The sequence below is a fragment of the Coenobita brevimanus genome, chromosome 82 (genome assembly GCF_032717465.1).
Source record: "Coenobita brevimanus isolate Jiangsu-jjx chromosome 82, ASM3271746v2, whole genome shotgun sequence".
NCBI classification, from domain to species: domain Eukaryota; kingdom Metazoa; phylum Arthropoda; class Malacostraca; order Decapoda; family Coenobitidae; genus Coenobita; species Coenobita brevimanus.
The window spans coordinates 1,451,259-1,472,010 of record NC_137035.1 but is presented as its reverse complement, the minus strand read 5'-3'; the positions used below and the strand labels follow the sequence as shown (position 1 = coordinate 1,472,010).

At 43.9% G+C, this 20,752-nt stretch overlaps 1 protein-coding gene across 1 annotated transcript in view; it reads right to left on the bottom strand.

Annotated features, from left to right (window-relative positions):
- The window catches only part of LOC145409625 (uncharacterized), a 42,319-nt gene extending 29,795 nt beyond the window's left edge, over positions 1–12,524 (bottom strand). Inside the window, exon 1 of the mRNA XM_080279979.1 lies at positions 12,370–12,524. The gene's annotated coding sequence lies outside the window, so the exon portion shown is untranslated. The remainder of the gene's footprint in view (positions 1–12,369) is intronic.
- Between the last annotated feature and the right edge of the window lie 8,228 nt (positions 12,525–20,752).

Here is a 20,752-nt window from a genome sequence, read left to right as displayed (position 1 = left end):
TATATATAAAAGAAGTGGCTGGATAACCTGGTGGGTGAAGCATTGAAGGAACTCCATTACAGCACTGTTGGCGTCGCTTCTAACACAACCACGTTACCACAGCACTGCACTGATACTGGGTGGCATCAACAGCACCACAACCCACACGAGGGGGAAATAATCGATGGCATCTTTGCATCACGTTAACCCAAGACGCTGCCCCGGTTCCCACGTTCACGGTTAAAGTATTGATCGAAGTTGACATTTTCGTTGATTAAAAAAAAAATGGGAAATGGGTCACGTTGAAAATGACTATGATGATGATGATGATAACACCTTTTCACTACGATAATCCCCCACTTTATATTTTGATACCGCTAAACGCCTGTATTCAACTTCAGAAAAAAGTCGTATTGATGGGTGTTACAACCTTCAATTAACCATAAATACAATTACTTTTTTTTTCCACTATTGCTAAAGGCAAATGATATTACCCTGGGAGGTCTTTCGCAGTGAAGGGGTTGGTGTTAGCTGTTTATACGACGCAACTTACAGTATATTTACCATGTTTATTCACACTATTTGTTACAGGAAAACAGGGAGGCATGGTACAGGAAAAATAGGAAATCCTGGCAATACGACCTTATACTCATTTATACAACTTATTACACACTCTATTTAGACAACGTATTACTGGGAAGGAATGGAGGATGATACAGGAAAAAACTGGCAAAAGATGTGTGAAAGGATGGCTCGAGGATAAAAAATATATATATCTGACAAGGTTATCAACATGATGCAATCACAAGCATTATTGATCAAGCAACATAAGGCTAAACAAGGCTCATCCTCTGCCCTAACCACGATACTACGCTGGCATAGGATTTTCATTTGCGTACCTTCAGACGATTTTGCGGAGATCTAGGGAGAAACACTATTACTACTACCACACCACCGCCACCACCACAACTTACACACCAACCCACTGCTTCATAACCAACCACAACCATCACCACTACCATTAACTACCACACCACCACAACCTACACACCTACCCACTGCTTCATAATCGACCACAACCATTATCACTACCATAAACTACCACACCACCACAACCTACCACACCAACCTACTGCTTCATAATCAACCACAACCATTATCATTACCATAAACTATCACACCACCACCACATCCTACCAAAGCCACCCACAGCTTCATATTCACCCACAACCACCACCACTACCATAATCTACCACCACTATTACCACGCTGTGCCACCACCAATACCAACAACGCTACAACCACAATCTAAAATCACCACTACCACACCTTACCAACAGCACTACTAAAAAGCACTCGAACCAGTCTGCAACCACCACTACCACAATTCACTACCACCACGTTGCATTAAGCCACAATCAGCTTACTACTGCTACCTTTACCGTTAACAAACCGCAACTACCAGCCACTATCTCTCCACTACCACCACCACTACCGCAATCTACCACTACTACTAAGCGAGAGAGATGAGACCTTGAAGGGGCCCGGGGAGGGGGAGGGGAGGGGAGGGGAGGGACAGGGGGAGGGTTGGGGGGTTAAACTTTCCTACTGTTACCATGAATATACTGTATTGCCTACGTCACGTCCTTACGCATCTTTCTTAACCCCTTCAGCCTGACGATATTCTCTAAAAATTTGTCCTGTTACCTCCAGACGATTTTATACACATGAAGGGAGGTTTTTCGGACCGAGGGGTTGACAAAATTCCATTCACTCATTCGCTAGTAAAGGCTATTCCTAATAAAACCGAAAAAAGGGAAACGAATAGAATATAAAATAAGTCACCATATCGCAACTCGTTTTACTCAATGACGTAACTATAAACATTGTTCTTTGTTACACTTTCTTCTTCTATTCAAAGATCTCTCAAAGGAAAAAAGTTACATAATTAGGTCCACATCTAACCATCTAAAGGTCTCACCTAATCTAAGTAAAATCGTCTATTGGCAGCAAGAATAGCCAGAATAATGTTTATCATATTAGGGGGGGGGTGAACGTAATATGATGACGGTATTAATCTATCGTGCATCTGCCAGAGTAAATTTTGTTATACCTTTGAGGACAGGTGAAAATGCAATCACAGACTAATTTACCTCTGGGGACACATACCGGATCCTCTTGTAAGACGTAGGAAGCAACCTCTCACTTCTGGCCAGTGTTTTTAATCATAAAGTTTTCTTATATATATCACAGTATTTTTTGCTACTCTCTGAAGTTTACATTCCTGTATATATTACCGCATGTCCTTCATCTGGCTTATCTCCTCCCTCTTGCAATACATGATGCAACAAATGCGCGCGCACACACACACAGCCAAACGCGCTCCGACAGGTCACCTAATTCCATAAAAAAAAAGGCATACACTAGATCATATACACATACCGACACGCAGAGTCGATCTCTCGAACGTACATCTAAAAATATCTTGCACACACACACACACACACACACACACACACACACACACACACACACACACACACACCGGTTTGTTCCAGTTCACATAACTTTCTCCCTCCCCCTCTCTAACAACCACACACACACAATCTCAAGAACATTCTCGTGCACATGCATACAAACAAACCACAATCTCTCTCTCTCTCTCTCTCTCTCTCTCTCTCACACACACACACACACACACACACACACACACAAATTGAGAGAGAGAGAGAGAGAGAGAGAGAGAGAGAATTTAGCAGACTCCAAAGCAGAAACCTTACAACCATCTGAACTGAGATTAGAAGCTTAGACACACCCCTCAGCTATGTCGAAAGCGTGACTCCACCCTCCCCCTTGCCTCACGTGTTGCTGGGGTGACGTGTGTACATTTGTCGCATGGCGTGTGTGTGTGTGTGTGTGTGTGTGTGTGTGTGTGTGTGTGTGTGTGTGTGTGTGTGTGAAGGAGAGAGGGGAGAACTGCAAATAATGTTGAGGATGTATTGACGAGAATGGAGTACGAGAGCAAGGAAAGGTTAAAAATTAGTAATTACTAAAGAACGGAGAGAGAGAGAGAGAGAGAGAGAGAGAGAGAGAGAGAGAGAGAGAGAGATTCATCACTTTCTGGACGCAGGTAGCTAATGACCCAACAGCTCATTTCTCTTTCTACGCCTCCCCAAGTTTCCAGCCTTCAACGGTTCTGTAAACTGACCCATTCACTACGAGGATTTTTTTTTTTTTTTTTTTGCATCTACGGACATTTTTTTGCTTCTTGGGTGACTTCAGGTGAATTCCCATTGATGTCTCTCTCTCTCTCTCTGTCACTGTCTGTGTCTGTGTCTCTCTCTCCACACACACACACACACACACACACACACACACACACACACACACACACACACACACACACACACACGACTTTGAAATGATGGGATGATTTGACTTTTTTTTTAGGATACTTCAAAGTGAATAGGTACCTTATTTTATTTTTTTCTGTCGAACTTAAAGCATTCTAACTTCTGAACTAGGGCATCTCCTACGGTGCCTGGATGCAAAACGAAACTACTGCGCCATCATAGTTAAGTGGCTAAACTCAAACCACGTTTCAGTTGCAGTGAAATATGGTTGCCTTGCTCCGTAGGTTTATTTCTTAAGGGGACACTAATTTATTCATATCCCCGTTTTCCTTATAACCATGTATTTATAATGTAACAGTGATAAGGCCCCAATTATCAAGTGAGATATGTTGGTATCCAAGCGTTTTCAGAAGTGATCAACCTGCATCCCACAATACATAAAAATAAAATGGAAATAGACGGACTCAACCTCCCATTAAGATGGTGATAATAATAATAATAATAATAATAATAATAATAATAATACCATTACCAGTCGGCGCCACTAACTGCTGGTCACAGAGAAACCGAAGAAATTTCCCCTTAAAAAACATACCAATGTTTTGTAAGAGGACACACCAAGCTTTAAAACAATACAAAAAAGAAGAATCCGTCGACCCCAGTATGCTGCCTGCAATCACAAACGAAACAATGACTTAAATAAATGGAAGGGTAGTCAAGAGGAAAATTGCCCAGAGAAATTAATTTAAAAAAAAATCCCATTCTAATTGATAACAAAAACCAGTAATAACACAGGTACCAAATAAAAAGAAAAACATATGAAAAAATTAAGACAAGATAATTAACAAAGAACGGAACTAAAAATGCCGAGTAATGCTATTATATATTCTCAGCGTCACATACCATGAGCAAAAGAAAACGACCTACCTCCCAAAGAAAACGAAAATGAATGAAAATACAATAGGCTAAAAGAATTACTAGTTGGCATTCTGATTTTACTGTGGCATTCCGATTTCATATTATAAAGAAGAAACACCAGCACCTCTCAATCATGATCCATCGTCAGAAAAAGAAAGAAGCAAGTCTCAAAAACAGTAAGAGATAGTAAGCACTGCAACAATAATACAAAAGAAACATTTCATCTATAACGTCATAAAACGCCAAATAATGTCACTACGGTGTCATACCGAGTGCGCAAAAAAAAAAAAAAAATGCCCATTTCCATTAGGTAAAAAAAAAATCCACACAAAAATACTAAGCCAATACCACTATGCTTTAAATCATACCGCATGGTGACGTCACGGGTGGGCGGGGCCTTGGATTTGGCGGGAAAGCGGGGCGATTGGGGGAGAGAGAGAGAGAGAGAGAGAGAGAGAGAGAGAGAGAGAGAGAGAGAGAGAGAGAGAGAAGCTCAAGGTAATGCTTAGAAAACAGTGTAAGTGGGGTGAAGAAGTCAGGGGGGAAGGGAGGGAGAGGGAGAGAGAGAGAGAGAGAGAGAGAGAGAGAGAGAAATGAATAAGCTCAAGATAATGCTTAGAAAATAAAGTGGGGTGAAGTCAGAGAGAGAGAGAGAGAGAGAGAGAGAATGAACAAGCTCAAGGTAATGCTTAGAAAACAGAGTAAGTGGGGTGAAGTGTCAGGTGGGAGAGAGAGAGAGAGAGAGAGAGAGAGAGAGAAACACATCCACGTACTTAAGTTTGAATCCATGTACAGTTACGGTCAATCATCCTTTTACACACCTATGGCTTCCAACTATGTGAAAAACGAGATTACTACCTTTAAATCCTGTTATGGTATTTATTACAAGTCTATATTTCTGAGCCGTGAATAGTTCAAAAGGATGAACTTAAATATAAATTATAGTTCAAATGGTTATACATAAATTATACCGTGCTTACCTATGGGTACGCTGCGCACAGTGAACATTTTTGGACCTACTTGGATCCTCTTCTATATTTCCTGTATAGTTTGGCAAGATTTCGTTAGTATTTGGCACGGTTTCGAAGCGGTGTAAAAGGATTTCTGACCGCGACTGTACACGAAGAGGAATAACTAGAGAATCTTGTGTTTCAGCTAGTTGGGCGTGGTCTACGTTTTTGGCGCGAAATTTGGTTTTGGCGGGAAGATGGCTGGGGGGGGAGGGGAGAAGTGAGGGGGGAGGTGGCACCTTGGGCGGGTCTGGCTGGATCAATGTGTCTCACGCGCTCTCTAACGTGGTCTCCCCCCAAACACACCCTCTTCCCCCCAACCAACCCCCACCCACCCCTGTCTCCACTCTTCCCTCCCTCCCTCCCTTGATCGTCTATATCCACCCCTCCCCGCCACGTTTACATCCTTCCCTCACCCCATTCCCTCCCCCTCCCCTACCACGTAACGCCTTCCTTACACCCCAACCTCACTTGCCTCGATCCTTTTCCCTCCTTCCTTCTTGTCCATCATTCCTTGGCCTTTCTTTGCCCTCTCTATCATTTCTCTCTACCTCTCCTTCCATCAACACCTCCCTCTCTTCATTCCCTACTTTCTCCACCACCTACTGCCACATCAAACACTTTCATTCCGTCCTCTCTCTCTCTTACTCTCCGTCCCTCCCTCCCCTCCTGTTCTTTGACCTTCACACGCCACACCCCTCTCCCTTCCTTCCCTCCCCATCCTATATCTTGCGGTACCGGTACAATTTTTTTTTCATTTGCTTTCCTCTGCTTTCCCACTCACGCTTCCTCTCTCTCTCTCTCTCCATAGTAACCCTTCCTTTACACACAAACACACACCCTACCCAAAGACATCCGTTTCTATACATGATATTTCCTGCGTCCTCTCTCCCTCCCCTCCCTCATCCGTTCTCACCGTACCCATTCTCTCCCTTCTTCCTTCTTTACCTCCTCCCTCCCCCTCCCCTTCTGTTCGCAGCCCCTTCCCCTTCCTTCCTCTCCTGCCTCGTCTTTTTCAATCGTCTGTTTTTTTTCTCACTATTTTGCATTGCTTTTCTTTTATTACCGATGGGTATTTGATGTCTCAGCCTGCCTCCACGTGTAATCTCTCTCTCTCTATCCATTCCCACCCTCTTCACCAGTTAATCCTCCTCTTGTCCTTAACCTCCCCCTCCCTACCACTTCCTTCCCTCCTTCTCTCCCCTCAAGGCCTTTCCTCCCTCCTCAACCCCTCCATGCCTCCTCCTCCTCCTACCCTCCCTCCCCTCTTCTTGGCTCCCTCTGACCATCTTCTGTGAATCTGCCCCTTCCCTATACAACTGCCGTTTTCCCTTCTTCCCTAAAGCTATTTCTTTCCTCCACACTCCCCCCCTCCCTCCTCCCCCCTCTCTCTCTCACACACACACACACACACAATTCACCAAAACACACACACACACACACACACACACACACACACACACACACACACACACACACGTCTCTGGCAATCTTCTATGGTATAAATCTAAACCTTGAAAAATTGTAGTATAGTAGGTTTGAAAATGTATGGAATCAATAGTAGCCGTAGTGGTAATTCAGAGTGTTAGATGTGGTGGTTTAAGAACATACATGGTGATAGTGAGAGGGTGAAGATGGTGAGCGACGGTGATGATGCTGAAGTTATGGTGTGAATGTAAGATGGTGCGATAATGTGATGGTGAATATGAGACTGTGTCGTGATAATGAGTACCTGTTAGATGACAGATCATGGTGAGCAACAATAACGGTAGTCATAGTAACAGTATGGTAGTGATGTAATGGCAGAGGTCAATGAGGGTAACTAGTGAAAATGATGATGATGATGAATAAATGGGTCAGGTTGTGGTGCTGAATGTTACAGGTGATGGTGAGTGGCCTGTGACGAAGAGGTCTGGCAAGATATAAATTCAGGGTAGAACTAATCCCTTCACTACCATGATGCATTTACCCCTCCCTTTTTGTAGACACCAATGATACTAAGCTGGGGACGTACATGCTGAAATGAAGGAAACAGTATCCCGCATTAAGCCAGAAGTTCTAAACGACGGGGGTATCTTTTGCAGGAAATAATTATAATTCAACCAGCAGCAAGAAAGAAAAACAAAACATCATGGGGTTCCTAACACAGATGGTAACTATGGCAACAGGATAAACTGAGGGGGTGGGAGGCACGAGGAAGACCAATGACGTCATCACACTAGCCCCATGACGCATCCAATAACGCACACACGCACATACAATTCAAACGTTGGCTTACACACACACACACACACACTTCATCATACCTTACATGATATACAGCAGGATCTATTTTCTGACACACTTACCCACATATTCCCTTCCTTTCTTATTGCACATACTCACTTCCCTCCTCCCTCCCTCCCTCTCTCTCTCTCTCTCTCTCTCTCTCTCTCGCTGGCACTAACATGACTCAGGGTGCCACGTGTTAGCAGTGCCTATAACCAGGAGTGCCAGCAGTGCCAACCCCTCGATGCCAGCGTTATATATACACCCAGACATTCACATTCCCAGACACCAGCCCCCAGTGAGAGTGACATTAAACCCACCTGCAAGATATTGGCGTATAATGACACTAAATTCATTGAGTAACGTACAGACACAAGTATCTTCCCAAAGTCTGACGAACAGCGAAAAATCGAGGCCACCTGAAACACACACTATGAGAGATTGGGTGTTTCACTTTATTTCGCAAGCTGTAAATTTTCTTCATGCAGAACTGGGAAGTGGTTTTCTTTGACTACCTTATCTGCCATTTTATAGTTATTATTATTATTATTATTATTCATTCATTATCTAATCCTGTTGCCCCATGAGGAGCGTGGGAACCCGGGGCTAGGCAAGTTGGCCCTGACACCTAGGATGAGAGTGACCAGTCTCACACATCCATGAGTGGCATTACGTGAGCAATAATCCCCAACCACCCCTTGTATATAAACCTGTACAAGCTCAATCCGATTGGACCACCTTCATTACTCACTAAACCAACAGGCGCCACAATCTGGTTACATGGATACCAACGAATGTAGTAAATGGTTTCCTGGTGTACAGGAAACCATTTGACTTGTCAAACAGCGCACAGTACCGTAACCCTTAGACAGAGGGAAGAGGAATGAATGAAGGAAAGACAGAGATGAGAAAGGATGAAAGAGAAGAAAGGGTAGTCCCCGAGAGTAGCACTACATTGAGTGAGTGGATGGTGAGATTATCATTATTACAGGTAAACTGTATATGTTAAGTTCGTTAGGTAAAAACAACGGCGTATAATGAGGACTTTAAATTGTACCGATTGGATACCATGGGAATAGTACTATATGAAGCATTTTATACAAGTACCGTATATACCGTATACGTATGGTACAGGAACAGAATCTTGAACTGCGAGACTTCGGTGTACGGTATAATGGGAACACATACTGCGTTGCGACTTGGTACGGAACCTGTGGTATACTTTACGTAAGGTAGCATCTAAATGCCTTCAGTACGGGTTGCAGCAAGAAGGAAACAATAGTCGTCGAGTAAATTTACTACAGATCTCTCACAATCACATATTCTTCTAGACGCACCAATATTAAGAAAAAAACAGGGGTTATCGTACTGAGGCGGTCAAACATAGACGCGTACGGAATAGCTATGGAATGCTAAGGCGTACAGAGAGGCTAGGGAATATAGATTGGTGGACACGGCTATGGAATGTGACGCACTATATTCCACACTGCTACTGGCGCTACCTTCACCTATCATTTGTGGTGGTGTGGGTTTAGTCTTGAAGAGTGTTACAAGAAAGGCATGAACTCGAATGAATAAACAATTTCAAAGGGATAAATAACTGAAATACTTTTATGGTAGTTCCCCCCCCCTCTCTCTCTCTCTCTCGTGTGTGTGTGTGTGTGTGTGTGTGTGTGAAAGAGAGAGAGAAAGAGCACCAACTAAGTTACTTCTTAAACGATCATGCCATCCTGACATCTAATCGCCTTACACTACCACCTGCCTACTCACTACCGTACCGTACTTCCTTCATAACCCATCCCTTACCCATCCTCACTACGGTACGACTCATCCTTATGGCTCATCTTCCACACCACCCCTTACCTTACCCATCCCCCCTACAGCCCCTTCCACTATCTACACTATAACTCATCCTCACCCATTCCCTACCCATTCTCACCATTATTACTCCTTTCTTACCCATTCCCTACCCAACGTCACTACATTATCTATCTACAGCAAAACTCATCCTGTTACCCATCCCTTATCCATCTTCACTACCGTACATAACACCCATTCTATCCAACCCATCTACAATGACTAATTCTTATCCATCATCACTACCACAATCAATCCTAACTTACCCAACAAACTGACTCATCCTTACCCACCTACCTATCACTACCACAATCAATCCTAACTTACCCATCAAACTGACTCATCCTCACCCTACCCATCACAACCACAACCTCTCCTACCTTACCCATCACCACCAGAAGCCCTCCTAGCTCACTACTCATCCTACCCACCTTGCACACACACCGAACTCCCACGTTGCGCAATCTGGCAAAGTTCCAAGAAGCGCAATGGAGCAAAGTTTCCTCGGCAACGCTCAACCATTTCCTCTTTCCTCACAGTACTTCATGGAAATAAATGCAAATCACTAAGCAGACACACAGGTAAGCTTTCTGTTCTACTGTCGTGGATGCTAGAAAGTCTGAGAGGCGTGCATTCTCTCTCTCTCTCTCTCTCTCTCTCTCTCTCTCTCTCTCTCTCTCTCTCTCTCTCTCTCTCTCTCTCTCCACCCCCTACATACAGCCACAGCGATTATAACAAGCCAGCATACTACATCACATACAAAATAGATAGTTTGATAGACAAAATAACTTACAAGGCTAAAACAGCAAACATAAACACTTGCTAGACAAACATTCACACTATGTAGTAGGTTAAAACGAACGCCAGATAAAGTGGGAAAAGTTGGGAGAGATAACGAAGAAGGAAAGAGTTGACAGGAGGCGAGGTCAGACTGGACATGCCACCTGCGAGCGAGCGAGAGAGAGAGAGAGAGAGAGAGAGAGAGAGAGAGAGAGAGAGAGCAGAAATCCAAAGCGCAAGGTCAATGAACTATCCACAGGGTCTCTGCCCAGCATCATCACCCAAAGCATCCCTAGCCAACTACTGTACTGTTTTTGCCCTAACTTGGCCTCAAACTGCTATTTCTCCATCTTGAAGACTGAGTTAACAATAGACAAAGAGAGCATGGCCTTCGTCTTGAAGAAGGGTTATGGAGACGATGTATGGCCGTAACAAATGCTTTTTCAGTCTTCTTCCTACCAATAACCAAGGAGAAATAAGCCGTAAAAGGAACAAAATCTAGGACAAGGTAAGAAAATACAACTAAAGCAGAAAGCCACTCCTTAGTCAACAGCCGATGCGTATTTTCAATCTTCTTCGTAATATATAAAGTCGAGTTTATGTTTTCAATCTTCTCCCTGCTACATCCAGACGATTTTACTCAGTTTGCGAGATATTTTCCAAACGTGTGGGGATAGACACAGCCTTCGTTAATCCCTGCAATACGACCAGCTTTCCCCAGTTAAAGAAATTCATACTGACACTACACAATAAATACGTCATCCCAATCAAATTATACGCCAACCTTGAAGAGAAGCCACCGAGACACTAAGCCAGCCACACAAGCCAAGTTCGCAAATCACAGGACCTAAACAGCCAACTAAGCCATTTAAAAATTTATATTCCAAGCAGTCATATTCAAACCAGACACGTTCTAAGCCAGCTATGAACACTGATAATCCGCTAAGCCAGTCATCAGATGAGTCATGTTTGAAATTCACAGGTCAGACAGCCAAAAAGTCAACTATGTCACTTTTTGCAATGTATTCCGGACAGCTGCATCTAAGCCAGGTATGACCAGCCACTCATAAGCCACTCAGCCAGCCACATACAAGCAATGACTGCAGTTCACAAAGTCCAGGCAGCCAAAAAGCCAATCCAACTAAGTCACTTCCTATTACAATCCGTACAGCCACATCTTAGCAGTGACCAGCAGACACTCCCCCACCAACTAGGCGCCAAATTCACCAAACTTTCAAGTCATCCAAGTTATCTGTTTTGCAGGATGGATATCGAAATATTCCTCGTTTCTACAAAAAAATCTTAGTTACGAAAGGAAAATTATCGTAAGTCTTAATTCTACAGGAGGAATGACAAAAATAATGTGTTCAGAATCTTTCCATGTCTCTACTTCTACATGCAAACGGATCTAAGTTAGGGCAGGGAGGCGAGCATAAATATGTATGCAAACCTCTCACTCGGGTACAGACACACAGCTGCAAAGATTCAAATATGCCAGACGCTCCCAAAGCCAAGCCAGCCAGTCCCTTTTGGCCTAATTACCAAGCCAGTCTGACACCGCAAAGCCAACTGCGTCAGACAGTCACTCCTAAGCCAACGAAAAGCCAACCTGCTAACCCACGTGTCTGCTACACTTGCTCTCCCTCCCACACCACTCACACACACGTACACACACACAAACTGACGCACGCACTCACCTACTACTCTCACCCTCCCACACACATATTCACACGGGTGCACTCTCACTATTCTCTGTACTACCAAATACAACCAACGTTAACTATGATACAATACGATCAAATAAAACAAGTGCAAAAACACTTCAAATATATCTGACTGTTAGTCATTTTAATTATTTCAATTAAAAAGGGAATTTATCAATTAAACAATTACGTGCGCTTCAAAAACTGTAAGTTAATTAGTTTTCACTTTCAACCGGCATGTTTTTCACTAACATAGCGTTGAATATGCCTGTACAGCTGTTCCAACCTTGCAACTTTGCAATGCGGCGGTAAGCAATCGATATGTGAAACCTGTTGCATGCTCCATCAACCTCTACACGTCACTGAGCGAGGAAAATGAAACTCATGGAAACCAGAGAGACAATTTACAGCATCTATGGGGCGATGTGCTGAGCAGAAGCAGAAAGGAAAAAAAAAATGCAGGATGCGTGTTATTAACGGCATCTTTCCTGAATGCCTTACCTTAAAGCAGAACTGTGGCTCTGGAGATGCTTGTAGAAAGTCCTAGTATGGCGTAACAATATCTATTAATGGTAGAGGGGTTCAGATGTTCTGAGTGGCGGATCGTACCCTAGTTTTTAAAAGCACACAGGAGAGGGAACGAAACACGTGCTCCCTCTACCCCGTCCACGTTAAGACTGATGAGTGGAATCCATTGGAGACCTCGTATTACTCCGCTCAGACGTACCAACCCTCCCGCGCTCCTAGGATGAATGAACGCCGCATACCACATACACTACCACATATTTTCACATTTTACAACCGTTCTAGAGTACGTGCGAGCTTGGAACCACTTACATAGGGTAGAATGACAGTTTAGGAAGCCATTTATCGCTTCTGGACCATTGGGTTAAGTGGCTTTTGAGCGACCTGACGGGAAATATGGTCGCAATGTCATGCACTCTGGCAATACCTAGCATGTGTATGCAGCTTTAAATGCCATATGTAATACTACTACGACCACCACTACTACTACTACCTCGACCAACTCTTGCTTAATTACTACTACTATGTTTAAAGCTTACTGTGAAGTTCATTTTAGTTTCAAATATCTAAAACTATTAGCGATAGTACCACACAGCAATACTACTACTCGCCCACCTACACAGATGCTACTATCGTTAAAGTAATGAATCTACTATCACGTGTAATATCTTAATACCTGAACAAGGACTAATAAATACTGTTACAACCAATAGTACTATACCTCCACACATCCCGACTACCACTAATAGATCTACCACTACTGACGTGAACACCAGTATCATTAACCTTCCTAATCTACCACCACTGACAAACACAAATACCATAAACTACCAAATACACAACCACTACCACCACAACTTACAATCGCTACTAATACCACCACCACCACCTCTAAATCACTCCATACCACCACCATCACTACCTCCAAATCATTCATTACCACCACCACCACCACTACTACTGCTTACTACTACTACTACTACTACTACTACCGCTGCTGCTACAACTACAAGCACCGTTCCCAGACTCCACGTGTACAGGGCCTGAGAGATAAGAGCAGCCTCCCGACGCCTTATCTCTTAATGATACGCTGATAATGGTCAGTCTGGCTACCAAACTACTACTACGGGTACTAAAGCTACTACCACCACCACTACTACTACTATTACTACTACCACTTAATACTACTATTACAAATAAACCACTCAGCTATACCGGTTAAATTTACAAGACTATGGTGGTGGGATGTAAGGCAGAGGGGGAGATTGGAGAGGAAGGATAAGGAGATAAAAGAAGTATGGGGAGAGAGGAGATAAACCAATCCTGAAAGGGAGGGAGGTAAAGGGAAAATCCGCAAGATAGCAACGATGAAGCAAGCAAGCGCGCGCACACAATTTTACATCCAAGTTCACATTAACCTCTGTACATGTGACAGACAGACTCCTAACAAGCTATGTTTTAGATGCAACAACATATCTTCTTGTTCTGTCCGTCAGTCACTCGAGGTATTTCATTTTGGCGAAAACACATTACGGTTCAAATGTTCCAGTATAAACAAAATACCGGTACTCTTATTAATTATCTCTTGTTACTACTATGCAGGCCTACCTATTCTTATTAAAAAGGCATAGGAGGAAATATAATTAGGTTATTATCTTACAGGTGAAGAAAACAAATCGAGATGGTTATCATTCCCATACATGAAAGAGCCAAACACGGTGCACTCTTGAATAACTACACACCATATACCGTAAATAAGGTACATACAAACAGTATATGGTAAACAGTTTAATTCACACCACATATAGTGCGGTTAATGTGTGTGTGTGTGTGTGTGTGTGTGTGTGTGAGGGGGGGGCGGCGTGTGCAAGTCATCTGAATATACTCCATACTGTACAAACACACATACATTAAAATAACATACATGCACGCCACGCCTGAAGTCCTATACCGTATATCCATCAAATAACTAAGTACCTCTCTCCTCACACACTCATCGCGTCGAGGCTGGGAATACCGCGGATGTCTCTTGTCAAAACACTCAGCTTCAGAACGGTCAGGCCCTACGAGATAAAGGATATGGCGTAACTTGGCTCCCAGTACGCAACACTTACGCTTCATGTGGGCAAAGTGTACGCAAAGATGTTTCGTCTCGTCTCGTCTCTGTCTCTCTCTCACACACACACACACACAACTGACATTTTTCATAAGTATTTTAAAGTGTATTTTACTCTTTGACAGCAGCTTTCAATGCACACACACCACACACACACACACACACACACACACACACACACCACACACACACACACCACACACACACACACGCACACGCACGCGCCTGCCACGATTACACCCAACTTAGGCGACTTAGGAGAGACTTGGAACTTACGCCCCAAGACATTCCCTTCCATAACCTCTTCCCTTCAGGTGATCCCCAGAAGCTGAATAAAATCGTCTGGAGGCAGCACGAACAACCTACCCTTAATCCGCCCTAGTGAAGCGATTAACCCTTCCAAAACGGAGACGCTTATTATCCCCTTGACGCTTATACCAGACGATTTTATTCAGCTTAGGAGTACCCTAGGAGTGGAAGGGTTAATAAAAGGCTATATCCAACCCCTTAACGTCGATGTGTCTAATTAAGATACAAAAAAATCGTCTGAAAGTGGAAAGAATAATAAAAAAAAAAAGTGATTTAGTGGTCAACAATTACCAAGAATTTCCTGTTTGCTCCTCCACGTTGTTCACACCGACACACACACACACAAACACCATAACTTATCTATGTATCCATGTGTGTGTGTGTGTGTGTGTGTGTGTGTAACTTACTCTTGTATATACTGACTAACCACGCAACCATGTAAGCACACATACATAAATTCACATACATACAAACGCTTCCATATACACACCTAAATATGTAAATAACCATAAATACACATACGACTACATATCCCTATACATAAAGTACACATACAGTATACTCTCACAACCACCTCCAACATACACACACACACACAAACCTCACAGGGATATGAGAGTCTTCATGGGGTATACAAACGATCAGATAACCACTTCAGTATATACAAGCTTTTAAAGGACGTACAGCCTACAGTATATATTTTGTTCATATCTATACGACAAAGTACGGTACAGATATTAATACACCCACACACGGTACACATCTTCATACACCTACACACGGTACAATCTTCATACACCTTCACACGGAACAATCTTCATACACCTTCACACGGTACAATCTTCATACACCTACACACGGTGCAATCTTCATACACCTATACACGGTACAGTCTTCATACACCTACACACGGTACACATCGTCATACACCTACATACGGTACACAGCATACCATAAAAATACCTCCCCTAATACCCTAACACTACAGGTAGACTTGCATGACGAAGCCCTACCTTGTATTTAGTATGGACGGTGGGTACTGGTGCCGATGGGGTGACAAATGAAGAGGTGTGTGTGTGTGTGTGTGTGTGTGTGTGTGTGTGTGTGTGTGTGTGTGTGTGTGTGTGAGAGAGAGAGAGAGAGAGAGAGAGAGAGAGAGCAAAGTGTATTAGTGAGAAGAGAACATGACCAAATTTCCCAAGGAGGAGGGGGAGGGGAAGGGGTAGAGGGTGTGGGGGAGGGGGGAGGGAGAAAAAAGGGTGTGATATGGGTGCAGACGGAAGGGAGGTGGCAAAGAGGGAGGGAAACGTGAGACTGAGTAGGGGAGATGTAAAGAGACTGACTGTAGGAGAGAAGGGCGGGAGAAAGAAACTGCAGGAAATAAAGTTAAAAGAATAAAAGGCGGAGGAGTGAGATGGAAAATGAAGAAATGGAAAGTAAAAGCAGAGAGGAACAGAATAGGAAAGTATGTCGTAAAATCAGGTAAAGAATACTACCAATTTGCGAATGGATGAAATGGTGGACAAGCAGAAACCAAAGGAAAAAAGGAAGTAAGATGGGAGGAGGAATGAAGGAAGGAGGAGGAGGGAAGGAAAGGAAAAAGGAGGAGAACAGAAGAAATGAGAGGAAGAAAGGACGAAGTGATAAAGAGGACAGGAGAAAAGAAAATGAGAGAAAAGGGGGAATGACAACGAGGAAGGGAATTGTGAAGGAAGGGGAGGGGAGAGAAGAAAGGAAAAAGTGTAGGCAAGAAGGAGATGGGGGAAGAAGATGAAGAGGTGGAGGGAGAAGATGGAGTAGGATGGAGACAGAGAAAGAGGAGGAGGAGAGGAGGGAGGGAACAGGGGAGGGAGAGAAGAGGAGATGGAAGGTATCAAGTTACAAATGTTCCTCTTACACTTGTCCTAACCTTCTTCATAACATAACAGTAGGGATAACATGAAGCCAGCCCCTCCCCTTCTCTCTCTCTCACACACACACACACACACACACACACACACACACTTTCCGCTTATTTCTCTCCTCCAGTTCCTTTCATTCTCCGTTCTTCTTTTCTGTTCATCTCCTTCACTCACTTTTAAAACTTTCCTTCTCTCCCTTTCCCTTTCTCTTCATCTTTCTCTCTCCCTCTCCCATTCCTTCTTCTCTTCCCTCCCAGCTTACCTCCTCTTTCCTTTAATTCCCATAGCAACACTTTCCCTTTACACATTCCTCTCTCGTCCCCTTTCCTTCCCCTTCCCTCACCTTTTCCTCCTCTTCCATATTTCCTTCTTCTCCTTGTCTTGTTCTCCCCTCTGCTTCTTCTTGATCTCCCCGCTCATTTTCCTTATTCTCCCCCTTCCATTCCTTATTCTCCCCCTTCTTTTTCCTTGTTCTCCCCCTTCCTTTTCCTTGTTCTCCCCCTTCCTTTTCCTTGTTCTCCCCCTTCCTTTTCCTTGTTCTCCCCCTTCCTTTTCCTTGTTCTCCCCCTTCCTTTTCCTTGTTCTCCCCCTTCCTTTTCCTTGTTCTCCCCCTTCCTTTTCCTTGTTCTCCCCCTTCCTTTTCCTTGTTCTCCCCCTTCCTTTTCCTTGTTCTCCCCCTTCCTTTTCCTTGTTCTCCCCCTTCCTTTTCCTTGTTCTCCCCCTTCCTTTTCCTTGTTCTCCCCCTTCCTTTTCCTTATTCTCCCCCTTCCTTTTCCTTATTCTCCCCCTTCCTTTTCCTTATTCTCCCCCTCCTTTTCCTTATTCTCCCCCTCCTTTTCCTTATTCTCCCCCTCCTTTTCCTTATTTTCCCTTATTCTCCCTCTTCCTTTTCCTTATTCTCCCTCTTCCTTTTCCTTATTCTCCCCCTCCTTTTCCTTATTCTCCCCCTCCTTTTCCTTATTCTCCCTCTTCCTTTTCCTTATTCTCCCTCTTCATTTTCCTTATTCTCCCTCTTCCTTTTCCTTATTCTCCCCCTTCCTTTTCCTTATTCTCCCCCTTCCTTTTCCTTATTCTCTCCCTTCCTTTTCCTTATTCTCTCCCTTCCTTTTCCTTATTCTCTCCCTTCCTTTTCCTTATTCTCTCCCTTCCTTTTCCTTATTCTCCCCCTTCTTTTCCTCTACTCCTTTCCCTTTCTTCACTCACTCCACTCCTTCATTCTTCTCTCCTCTCCTTTTCTTTCTCTCTCCCCCCTCTCCTCTTTCTCTCTCTTCCCCCTCTCCTTTCTCTCTCTCTCCCCCTCCCCCCTGCTTTCCATCACCTAATGGGTCCTGCAACACGTATAAAATTCTGTTATATTAATGATATTTACTCCTTTCACGTAGGGAGTGAAGCTGGGAGAAGAGAGGGAGGGGGATAAGAAAGATGGGGAAGGAGGGGGATAAGAAAGATGGGGAAGGAAGGCAAGGAAAGGGTTAGAAGAGAAAAATTAGGTAAGAAAGGGAAGGAATACGCAATAAAGGGAAGGAGGGGAAGGAACTGAGTAGGGAGAAAACAGCAGGATGAAGGACAAATTAGGGAAGAGGCAAGAGATTGGGAAAGGGAGGGGGGGGGGGAGAGCCAAGAGAGAGAGAGAGAGAGTAGGAAGAACCGGAGAGAAGAGAAGGATAAAGACAGGGGTGGAAGCACAGGGATGTGAAGGGGTAAAAAACTGTAGGAAGAGCAGAGTGACCACATGACTGTTTCATATAAAGTACAACACACCACTGTAGATATAACTTTTCTCTCAACCATTTCAGTCCTCCAAGATGCTAACCTTAATGAGAAAGTTGGACCCCTAAAAAGAAAATAAAAGTTTGTGTAATTTTATCTATGATCCACATGTGACTCGCTCTCCCAATCCAAGCCTCCCTAAATGACCCAGGTCCCCCCTCAATTCAACGTGCCCACTTAAGTTCCTCTCCAGACTCTCAAGTACCCTTCTAAGTAGCTATTAAGTCTCTCTCCTGGACCCTTAAGTGACTCACACTCCAAGACGCCTCCATTACCTCCTCAAGAACTTTACGTCTCTTTATACGACTGAAATTGTTGACTCCTCTTCATCCCAAACCCCTTTTAGTGCGATTGATCTTTTTATTATTTTCTTTGCTAATTTCGGGAGTTTAGTTAGTTTAGGAGCGAGTTTTCGTACGAGAGAGAGAGAGAGAGAGAGAGAGAGAGAGAGAGAAGAGATTCAGTATCACTTTCACTATACAAGGTCTCCCGTCAGCTGAATAAAATAGTCAGGTCGAATTCTGATTAATAGTGACGCTATACCACTGCCACGAATCCCCCTCAGCTGAACAAAATCGTCTGAAGTGAGAGGGAGCAGAAACCCAGTCTTGCTCCGACGACGAGTTAATGGTGTGACAGGCAAAAATAAATCGGTTAGGAAATGGTGTTAGGGAGCTTTCTTAACCGACGAGAATACGAACTGTCATGAAAAATAAATACATAAATAAATAAAGACGCTACTGGGTCGAAGGAAATTAAGATGAAAGAAAACGTGATGGAGGCATAAAATATTTTGGAAGGAGGCGGGAGGGACGAGATGAAATATTAAGCGAGATGAGGAGAGGGTGGGAGAGTGGGTGGGAGTACAAAGGGCGTGGACACATGAAAGTAACGCCGAAGTACACCTACACCTTAGTACATTAACCCCTTCAGCCTGAGGACCTAAATTTACTCTTATTCTTGATCTACCAGACGATTTTATTCAGCTTCAGGAGACTACCCTAATTGTCGAGATGTTAATGAAGGAGCCAATATATATTTTTTTCATTTCTGCCAACAGTTTGAGCGAATGAGCGAGGGAAGAACAAGAAAAGGGAAGAATTAAGAGTAAGAAATAAGAGGGGGACAAAACAGGAAATGTAGGGGGTGAGAAGGGGTAGATAGGGGCAGGGAAAAGAAAAGAAGTATGGGAGTGAGAATGGAAAGGGAAAGAGAGAAGTAGAAGTGAAAGAGGAAACAAAGTGGAATAAGAGGGGGAGAATGGACAAAGGAACGCATGAGAAAAAGGGGAAATAGTGAGAAAGGAAAGGAAGCGAGATGGAAAAGCAAGAAGAAAATGGGAAACAGAGGAATTGAAATAGGAGTGAAAGTAGGAAGGGAGAAGATGGCAGGGAGGGTAAGGAGAGAGGGGAAAGGAGGGAAAAAAATGGGAAGGATGGAGGAGCAAGAAGTAAGGGAATGGGGAAATAGAAAATGGGGAAGGGGCATGTGGAACCGAAGAGCAAGGGAAGGAGGGGAAAAAAAGATGGGAGACGATTAAAGAGGAAAGGAATGCGGGGGGAGAGAGAGAGAGAGAGAGAGAGAGAGAGAGAGAGAGAGAGAGAGAGAGAGACAGACAGACAGAGAGAGAGAAAGAGAGAGAGAGAGAGAGAAATGCGAGGAAGAAAAGAGGAAATGAAAAATGTGGCGAGGAGGAGAAAGGTGAAACTGGAGAAGGAGGGGAGGAGAGAAGGGAAGCCGAGGTAAGCATGGGTTCAAAGAGAGAGACGCAGGAGGGAGGGAAAGGGGGAGGGAGAGACGCGAACGAGAGGGAGGGAAGTAGAGATGCGGGAGGGAAGGAGGGAGGGGTGGAGAGAAGAGGCCTGGGCAAGCGTCTACTCCCTAACGTGTACGGACAAGTTCAGGTAAGGTGTTCTCCCCCCCCCCCACTCACCTTTCCCACCTCTTACGCTCCAACTGTTTTTTTCTCTCTCTCTCTCTCTCTCTCCAATTTGTCGGTCCCATCACTATAAGTTTTACTCTTTTACCTCTTCCCCTTTCCTTCACATTATCTCTCTCTCTCTCTCTCTCTCTCTCTCTCTCTCTCTCTCTCTCTCTCTCTCTCTGAGGCTGGTAAATGAAGTTAGAGGATGGTACGGTTAGGAAGCTTATTGTAAGACCTTTGCGGGGTACAGACTCAAATAACTGAGGAACAGAGACAGACTGACAGGAAACAGAAAAAGATGAGACACAGACAAAGAAAAAAGGACAGACAAAGACAGAA